The sequence below is a fragment of the Triticum aestivum genome, chromosome 3A (assembly GCF_018294505.1).
Source record: "Triticum aestivum cultivar Chinese Spring chromosome 3A, IWGSC CS RefSeq v2.1, whole genome shotgun sequence".
Taxonomy (NCBI): domain Eukaryota; kingdom Viridiplantae; phylum Streptophyta; class Magnoliopsida; order Poales; family Poaceae; genus Triticum; species Triticum aestivum.
Window position 1 is genome coordinate 167,914,256 of NC_057800.1, and position 8,326 is coordinate 167,922,581.

Below are 8,326 nucleotides of genomic sequence, written 5' to 3' on the forward strand. Positions count from 1 at the left end.
AAAAATATCCCAAACAGGGGTCATATCTCCTCTATTGACCCTTCCCCTTCCACTTTTGTAGATGGCCGTCGTACCCGAGGACCTCTTGACCACTGGATTTCCCGTGCTTCTTGAGGACAGCCTCAAGAAGTGCCAATTCACTCGAGCCCCCACCTTCTCCTATCACGAGCACTGGATCAGCAGCGCCAAGAGGGAGTATCACGTGGAGGTAGTCGTGAGGGCGAACGACTCTCCGACAGGATGGTTCTTTGAAGGACCCCAGATGGCGACCCTGCTCCTCGCTATTGAGATTGCTGCACTCAAGGCGCTGACTCGCCTTCAGGATCTTCTGCCAGAGATGGCAAGTGAGCCAGCCACTCGTTACCTGCCTTATCGTAAGGAGGGTGATGATGAGAGAAGCGCACCAGCTCCACCCATGGACGAGGGGCTTCCCCTCCGTTTCCAGACCTACTTCGGCTTGTGTGCTGACAGCCTAGCACAACATCTGGCCTCGGAGTCGATGGAGCTTCGGAGGGAACTCCATGAGACCAAGGAACTCCTTCTCCTAGCTCAGATAAAGGCGGGCATGATCAAGAAGGATGGTGCACCCCCTGGACAGCCCATTGTTGCCTATCGAGGCGGGCGACCCCCCCAGGCTACGCATGCCAAGGGATCATCTCGGCCACGCTGCATGACGGCGAAGGAATATCGCAACCTCTTCATGATGCCATCGGCGAAGCAGCACCGTGTTCAGCTCCTCCACTCCCTCACTCCCTCAAGTGACGAGGAAATTGAGACGGATGAAGATGAGGAGGAAGACCTAGAGGAGCTGGAATACGCGACCGAGCATTCCACCACTTAGACACCGTTCAGGACTAGGATAGGCCAGTCCCTAAGCCTTAAGGTAGGATAGGTCGTCTACCCCTTATGAAAAGTCGAGTCCATGTAACGGTTCGAATGAAACCATTTTGTGTTGTGTTTGCTTTTGACTTGTTTTGATGAAAGTCGTACTCTCCCTTCGGGAACTTGTAAACGACTACATCGCCCATTTGGTTTTAATGCATGAGTTTGGCCCTTCTGGCCCTTGCTTAACTTAAAATTGTGTCGCACCCACCCCCTTACTAGGCACCCATCTACACTGTTTTCCCTCATTTTATCCCAATCATGAGACCTTGACCGCTCCAACAGGATTCCTTCTGTAACTTGTACTGGTACTTTTACCCATCAGCAAGAAGCTGGAGGTTCTGCCGGAGCAGGAACCAGTCAGGACCAAACCCAAGGACAAGCCCCACCACCGCCACCACCTCCAAACATGTACATGGCTCAGCTTCTCCAAGCCTTCCGAGAGGAACGCCAAGCCAACACTGCAGCCCTCCAGATGATTTCTCAGGCTGTCAACCTCCAACCGACAGGGAACGGCAATGGACGTTCCATGTTAGCGGAGTTCAAGAAGCATGCACCACCCACCTTCATCGAGACTGCTGAACCCCTAGATGTAGACGACTGGGTCCGCACCACTGAGGATCTGCTGGAACTAGTCGGATGCACCGAGGACCGGGAGAAGGTGGCGTATGCTGCTCACTGTCTCGGGGGAACTGCCAGAGCTCGGTGGGATGGATTCAAGGCCATGCATGCTGAGCAAAACATCACTTGGAATGACTTCAAGGCAGAATTCCGCAAGGCCCACATTCCTTCTGGAATCATGGCCATCAAGAAGCGTGAATTCCGAGCCCTGAAGGAAGGTAGTAGCACTATCAAGGAGTACATGCAGAAGTTCAGTGTCCTTTCAAGATATGCTCCTGAAGATGTCAGCACTGATGCTACCAAAAGAGAGTGCTTCATGGAAGGCCTTAACCAGACTCTGCAGTACTAGCTTGTTGTGTGTGACTGCCCAACCTTTCCTGATCTGGTGAACAAGGCACTCATGCTTGAGGACAAGCGACGTGCTTTGGATGATACTCGTAAGCGCAAGATGATCAGCAAGGGTAGCTCCAGCAACGAGAAGCCTCGCCCGTGGCAGCCAGCCCCGGTCAAGCCAACCTATCAGCAGCCAAGAGCCCCTGCACCCCACACCAACTATCAGCCTCAGCAATATGCCAACTCCAGGCCAGCTTTCAACAACCCCAATAACAATGCCGGCAAGAGCAGCAACCCCAATCAAGTCACTTGCTTCGGATGTGGTCAGGCAGGACACTACTCCAAGTATTGCCCCAACAAGAAGCCCGATGCCCTGCGCCCCAATATGTAGAACCAAGGCCAAGGCCATGGGATGCCACCGAGGAACCAAGCTCCCCGCAACCCACCCAACAATGGCAAGGGTCGTGTGAATCATGTCACTGCAGAAGAAGCCCAGGAAGACCCGGACGTCGTGCTGGGTATGTTCCTTGTCAACTCAACACCTGCAACTATCTTGTTTGATTCTGGAGCCACGCATTCATTCGTCACCCAAAAGTTTGCATTAAAAAGTGGCATGACCCCTACACCCCTGAATAACCCTATGGTGGTACAAACCCTCGGAGCAGAGATGAGAGCCAAGATAGGATGTAAAGGAATCGGGATTGTCATTAATGGGGTAGACTTCCTAGCAAACCTTATCATCTTAAGATCGCAAGGCTTGGATGTGATCTTAGGAATGGATTGGCTCATCAAGCACCAAGGCTTGTTAGATTGTGCCAACCGAACTGTCACTGTGACCAATGACAAAGGAGTCGAAGTTAAATTTGCCTCCAACCCCTCCTCTACTCAAGCCACCCAAGTTAACTGTCTGACTGAAGTTGGATTGGAGCAAGTTCCGGTAGTGTGCGAATACCCCGATGTCTTTCCTGATGAGCTACCAGGAATGCCTCCTGACCGAGATATTGAGTTCATCACTGAGCTCATACCCGGAGCAGGACCCATCTATAAGAAGCCTTATAGAATGGGATCGTAAGAGTTAGCAGAGTTGAAAAAGCAATTGGAAGAGCAGTTGAGGAAGGGATTTATCCGCCCTAGTGCCTCCCCTTGGGGATCATCTATTCTGTTTATGGAAAAGAAGGATGGTACCATCTGCTTGTGCATTGACTATCGCTCCCTCAATGAAGTTACAATCAAGAACAAGTATCCACTTCCCAAGATTGAAGATCTGTTCGATCAACTCAATGGGGCCAAGGTGTTCTCCAAGATCGACCTCAGATCTGGGTACTACCAGCTGAAAATCACACCCCAAGATATTCCGAAAACGGCATTTGTAACCAGATATGGCCTGTATGAGTGCACGGTCATGTCCTTAGGATTGACCAATGCCCCAGCTTACTTCATGTATCTCATGAATAAGGTCTTCATGGAATATTTGGACAAGTTTGTCATCGTCTTCATTGATGACATTCTTGTCTTCTCGAAGACGGAAGAAGAGCACGAGCAACACATGAGGATGGTCCTACACAAGCTTTGAGAGCACCAACTGTACGCCAAGTTCAGCAAGTGCGAATTTTGGTTGCATGAAGTTGGATTCTTGGGTCATAAATTGACTGCTGAAGGGTTGTCAGTGGATCCCACCAAAATTCAAGCCGTGACTTAATGGCAAACCCCGAGCAATGTGAAGGAAGTCGGAAGCTTCCTCGGACTCGCAGGATATTACCGCAAGTTCGTTGAAGGATTCTCAAGCATTGCCCGACCCATGACCCAACTCTTGAAGAAGGACAAGAAGTTTGAGTGGACACCGAAGTGCGAAGAGAGCTTCCAGGAGCTGAAGAAGAGATTGACCACTGCCCCAGTTCTGGCTACAACTGATATTCATAAGGAATTTGTGATATATTGTGCTGCCTCGCGAACTGGACTTGGAGGTGTTCTTATGCAAGAAGGCAGAGTCGTAGCATATCTATCCAGACAGCTACGTCCTCATGAAGAGAACTATGCTACTCATGATATTGAATTAGCAGCAGTGGTTCATGCCCTAAAGACATGGCGACATTACCTCCTAGGGAAGCGGTGTCAGATATACACAGATCACAAAAGTCCGAAGTATATTTTCACTCAGAAAGAATTGAACATGAGGCAAAGAAGATGGCTAGAGTTGATCAAGGATTATGACCTCAGTGCTCAATACCACCCTGGGAAGGCTAATGTGGTAGCAGATGCCTTAAGCAGAAAGGCTTGTTCCTTGAACGCTATGATTAAGGAAAGGCTACCCACGTTGTACGAAGAACTTGAAAGCTTCAGGTTGGAACTGGTTGTACCAGGATTCTTGGCCAACCTGAAAGTTAGGCCTACCTTGATGGATGATATTAAGGATACACAGAAAGGACACGTAAGGATCGAAGGCATCAAGAATAAGATGAAGCAAGGCAAGGCCCTAGGATTCTCAGAAGATGGGCAAGGAATTGTGTGGTTCGGGAATCGCATTTGCGTACCCAACAAGGTTGAGCTCAAGAACTTGATCTTGCAAGAAGCTCACGACACCCCGTATTCCATCCATCCTGGAGGGACCAAGATGTATCAAGACCCGAAGGAAAGATTCTGGTGGCATGGCATGAAGAGAGAGATAGCTGCTTTCATCGCTAAGTGTAACGTATGCCAGAGAGTCAAGGCTGAACATCAGCGACCCGCTGGATTGTTACAACCTCTCAAGGTGCGTGAATGGAAGTGGGACAAAGTCGGGATGGGCTTCATCACTGGATTACCCAGGTCAAGCAACAGGCATGACTCCATATGGGTCATTGTTGACCATTTGACCAAGGTGGCCCACTTCATTCCTGTCAAGACGACCCACAAGGGGAACCAGTTAGCCAGTCTCTACATCAACCGAATCGTAAGTCTTTATGGTGTTCCCAAGGAGATTCTGTCAGATAGAGGGGCCCAATTTACCTCAAGGTTCTGGAAGAAGTTCCAAGAGGCCATGGGGACCAAGTTGTCCTTCAGCACTACTTTCCACCCACGGACCGGAGGTCAAACAAAGCGACTGAATCAGATACTCGAAGACATGCTCCAAGCCTGTGTCTTAGCATATGGAGCTAGGTGGGAAGATTGCCTTCCTTTCGCCGAGTTCTCCTACATTTATCAGTCAAGCCTCCGGATGGCACCATTTGAGGTGTTGTACGGATGCAAGTGTCGCACACCCCTCAATTGGTCAGAGACGGGAGAAGGACTAGTCTTGGACCCGATATCCTCCGTGAAGCAGAAGAGCAAGTCCGGCTTGTCAGAGAGCGTTTGAAGACTGCCAAGTCAAGATGGAAGAGCTACGCTGACTCGCGTCGAAGAGACATGACCTTCCGAGTTGGAGACCATGTCTATCTCTGGGTCACACCTCTCAAGGGAACCCAGCGCTTCCATGTCAAAGGAAAGCTCGCACCAAGATACATCAGCCCCTTCAAGATCACTGAACGGCGAGGAGAAGTGGCTTACCTGTTGGAACTGCCACCTGAACTATCGGATGTGCACAACATATTCCACGTGTCACAACTCCGGAAGTGTCTCCAAGTTCGAGACAAGCCTGATCTCTATAAGGACGTCAATCAGAAAGCCATTGACCTTCAGCCTAATTTGACCTACCGTGAGAGGCCCATCTGTATTTTGGACGAGGATGAGCGATGCACTCGAAGCCGCACCATCAAGTACTTCAAGGTCTAGTGGAGCAACCACACTGAAGCAGAAGCAACCTGGGAACGTGAAGACTACCTTAAATCCGAGTTTCCGTTTCTCTTTAAAGCCTAGTTTAGGAACCTCGGGGACGAGATTCTTGTATGGGGGGTAGGTCTGTCACACCCTGCATATTGTAACATGTCATTTGCATTAATAAAACATGAAAATTTGGACCAACAAAAAACTTTTGCATTATTTGGCTTTTATTTGGAGTTGGTTTTCTCTGTGTGATTTTCAAGTGCTCTTTAAAGTCAACTACTCCACTTTATATACTTCATCCCCCTGCCCCAAACTTCTTCCCAATGATCATGCCATGTGTATAGTGAAATATAGTATGTTCTTACGAAAATAAATTGGGCAAAAAGTATTTTCAAAATTTAGTTTTCCACAAACCCCTAAATTGAGGCTTGCACTACAAGTACTTGATTTAGGGTATGAAAAATATTTCAAAGAGTATATTTGAAACCTAATAGATATAGGATTTCCATAAACCACAAAAATATAATTTTAAAAGTTATTTTCCTATTTTATTTAAAAGCTTTTTCTTAAGGCCAGAAATGGTCTTTAATAGGGAAAAATTATTTTATTGTTTCAAAAATATTTGACAAAAATCAGGGAAACTCTGTGGACATATATTTTCCATATACAAGAGTTTCAACACATGGTCATGTTCAAAATATTGGACAAAACCTCCCAAAACCATTTCTGCCCATTTCAAGGATTTGAAATATTTCTACAGGAAATATTTTGATAAAAATCCAAGAAAATTCGAGAAAGTCACATATACATAATATGATGACATTTAAAAGTTTCAGCTCAATCCAAACTGTTTTGGTTCACAAAAGTGCCCCAAAACCATCTCTGTCCAGATTCAAATTTGAACAACTTTGTACTACCAACTTTCTCTCCTTGACCCCAACTTTTATGAGCATGTTCACATGACCAAATGAAGCCACCACACTAAGTGGTGCATCAAGGGGAAGTGATTTGCTCAACTAGATCTGCAGAAGTTCATTTCTACCAATAACTAGGGTTTAAAAAAGTTGCATTGGCAATTTTGCCCAAATGAGCTCAAAATTGGTGGAAGGCCCTAATTATATGTGGCATTTCACCCTGTGGAGTATCATGGCAAATGGAAATCATCTACTTGCCCAAACCAGCATCAAACACCTTCTGCCACTTTACCAAAATCCCATTTTTGGCCTCTTTCACTAGTCTCCGTAGGCTCAACTTTCTACCACGACCCCTCCTAGTCCCCCTCTAGCACCTGTATGCTTTTCTCCCCGAGGAAGCAATGATGAAGCGGGGAGAACCCCATTTTTCTTCTCTGGACAGTGGATCCCTCCCTCTCTCTCAGCCTCCTTCTCTCCCTCAGCTTTCCAAAGCATCCAAGGCTCTCCCCAACTTTTGCCCCTGCCCCCTGCAGTTGCCTGACACAAGTGGACGCGTGAGGACACGGGAAAACCGCGGATGCTGGCCAAAGTCGTGCCGTGGAGCGCCTGGCAGAGCACCCGACCGTTGACGCCGCGTCCCCCGATCGCCTCGAGCTTCCTCCGCGCGCCAGTCGATGCCCCTCGACGTTCGCTCCATGCCAGCAGGCTGCCCACTTGCTCCTGCGCCCTCCTCTCTCTCCTGTAGATCGCACCAGAATGTCGCCCCGCTCGGCCAATGCTCGCGCCGCTCCTGTGGCCCGCCCACAGCTCGTCTCGCTCCTCATCTCTCTCCCTGGCACCCTAAACCACTCCCACGAACACCCCCGAGCCCTCCATTTCCTCTCTAACGGCCACCCGAGCTGATCCCGCGGATGCCCTTAGGCCGCGCCTATGGTGGACCTCGACAAGCCTATATAAGATGACCCCGAGCCTCTCTCTCACTCCCTGTCGCTCTCCCACACTCCTAATCAACCTCCCGCACCACCCTTTTGCCTCCAGAGCCGCCTGACCTCGAGATCGAGCTCGAGCTCCGCCACCTCGGCTCGTCGGCGTTCGCGTGGTACAGGCCTCCTCTGCCCCGTTCTCTCTCGATCTGGAACCGCATGGCATCATTGACCCTTTCCCCTCTCTTCCCTACTCTTTTTGCAGCCGTTAACGGCCAGAACCACCGACGCCCAAAGCACCTCCGCCATGTGACCTCGTCGCCGGCGAACCGGCTGCCTCGGCGACCACCTCCTCCACCACTAGAACGGTGACATCCCCCTGAGTCCAACGGTACCACCTGCTCAACCTGCCATGCCCTGTAGCGTCGCAGGTGAGCTCGTCGACCTCTCTGTCGTGAGGTTAGAGATGACAGGTGGAGCCCACCTGTCATCCTCACCTCTCCCTCACCCCTGTCTCTCTCGCTGACGCCCGGGCCCCGCCCGTGAGGTTTGAAAATCTGACGCGCGCGCGCTGGCTCGCCTGGGCCTTTTCCCCTCTGGGCCTGCTGCACTGCAGCTTTTCTGGCCCAGCGGGCACAATGCCCTTTTTATTTTTATTTTTCTATCCATTTTCCAAAAATTCCACAGGATTAAATATTAATCCAAATGCAATAATTCCAGTTCCTAAAATCCTGTAACAATCCCACCTATTTAATGGTGTAACTTTTATACATGCCCAACCAACTTTTCTGTGCTGCTCAAATTTAAATTCAAATTTTAGCAATTAAATCCTTGTTTGAAAATCCATTACTCTGTCTTTGTAGCTCCAAATCCAGAAATAAGAATTTTCCCCTTCTTAGTTTAAACCCTAGTATT